Raw genomic sequence first — 2,191 nt, 5'->3', positions numbered from 1 at the left:
ACCTTACCCTTTCTGAGGAGTGGATAGAGAAGTGGGTTGGGGGAAAGGCAATGAAGGCAGCAGAAGGAGAGATGGGAGTAGGAACTGGGGTTGATATGTAAAATGAATTAAAAAATTAAAAAAAAATGGACGGATTATAGTATGTCTCTTCCTGAGCTAGCTAGAGCTATTGCACATTCTGCTGTATTGGCTAGGACACGATACCCTGCACATTCCTGCTTTGCTATGTAAGGAATACCACATCTCTGAGACTTTCAGACTGGCAAAAGCTCTGTCCATGTGAATAGACCAAGTGCATTTATGTGCACTGATGGACAAGGTAGCTAAAATGCTAGTCAACAGCCAGCTGAGTGAGTTGTTTCCAGATGGTTTCACAGCCCAGACTTTAAATTATGCTCTTTCTGAAAGCCTTTACTGCTATGGTCTTGCATATTAAACAGCAGCAAACAGTCAATCAAAAAGCCTGTCACAATGACTGTCCTGTTAATTTGTGGAAATATTAAAATAGTGGCATTAAGCTGCTGAAGTGGTATAATCTAATATGCAAAGATAGCAACAGGAACTGGCCATAATCTGAGAACCACATAGTTATCTTTATCACATCCAAGCGTCTTCATCTGATGGGTACTGAATACCCCAATAGCTTGGTTACTTTTCTATTGCTGTGAGGAGACACCATGACCAAGGCAACTTGTAAAAGAAAATGTTTGGCTTGGGGCTCAGAGTTCCAGAATGTTATACTCCATGACCACCAAGGTGGGGAGCATGGCAGCAGGTAAGTAGGCTTGATTCTGGACCAGTGGCTGAGAGCTTACATCTTGATATAAAAGCATGAAACAAAGGCATAAGTAAGAATAGTATGAGCTTTTGAAACCTCAAAGTTTGCCCCCAGTGTGACCCCTGCTCCAAAAAGGCCACACCTCCTAATCCTTCCTAAATAGTCCTACTTAATGAGGACCAAGCATTCCAATATATGATGCTATGGGGAGCATTCTCATGCAAACCTCTATACTCAACATGAAGACTTAGTTTATTTTAGAAAAATACAAAGAAGTAGCTTACATGGTGATTAAATATTTATAGCTATAGGGTGACTTAAATATCTATTTAAGTTAGATATAGGATATATTGTGCTTGTAGAAACATTCCGTGAAGAATAAGAAAAAATGGTGACCAGAAGAGGAAGTATAAAAACCTGGACATAAGAGAACATGCAGCTTCTTAGTCACAGCACAAACTTTAACACCGTGTTAATAAGAATATGCAGTGCTGGAGCTGAACCTGGTCTCCAGCCCCAGGTATTCCAGAGGCTGAGGCAGAGGAGTGGTGAGTTCAAGGTGATTCCAGACAGCAGTGTCAGAGCTTTTTTGACTTTTGCTATGCAGCCTCTTTTCCGTTATTAGTGATATGCTTTGCAAGAATTGCTGGTTTGTTCTGAAATCATAAAGCCAAATTTTTATATTTCATATTCAGAAAGCTAATCACAGTATGACTCATGTACACAACAAATAATTTTCGTCCAATTAGAGACTCTTTGTTTTACTTTAGGGGTAATTTAATTTTCATTTACTTTTGAATTGAAATAGTCATCTTTTATTTATGCCATCTTGTTCTTTCCCCTCTGTTTGGTACTACATTCTTATTCCTTTCTAGCACTTTTCTCTTTGTCTCCTCTACTGTGTTGAAAGTGACACACTTCATCTCACATATTATGCAAATAATTCATTTTATAAAATGATTAAGGTATAAAATGTATAGACAAATGACTAACAAATAATTAACAATACAGTTTGCAAGATGACAGCAAATATTATTGGCGCCAGTCAGAGACCGTTTTGGTTTTGTCTATTGTGTTTTAGTAATTAATTGATGAAAATGCTTATTTCTCCTCATTCATCACCCTGGTTATCCTTAGAGAGTGTGCGATATTCTGCTTCTTTTTGAAAACTTGGGCTGCATGCAGTATGTACGCTCAGTTCTGTAGGGGCATTCACGATCATACTCAGAGTCCCTATCATATATATGCAGGACTTTCTTAAAGGCATTTATTTCACTGTTACTTTTGGAGAATTTTAGACAATAGTACTGTGTTTGCATCATTTCTATCACCTACTCTCACCTACTCGCACCATTCGAGCTCCTCTGGTGTCACCCCCGATCCCTCCCAACTTCTTGACCTTTCTTTTTTTTT

This window comes from Microtus ochrogaster, chromosome 2 (genome assembly GCF_000317375.1).
Source record: "Microtus ochrogaster isolate Prairie Vole_2 chromosome 2, MicOch1.0, whole genome shotgun sequence".
Classification (NCBI taxonomy): Eukaryota; Metazoa; Chordata; class Mammalia; order Rodentia; family Cricetidae; genus Microtus; species Microtus ochrogaster.
Note: the sequence above shows the minus strand (reverse complement) of the source record.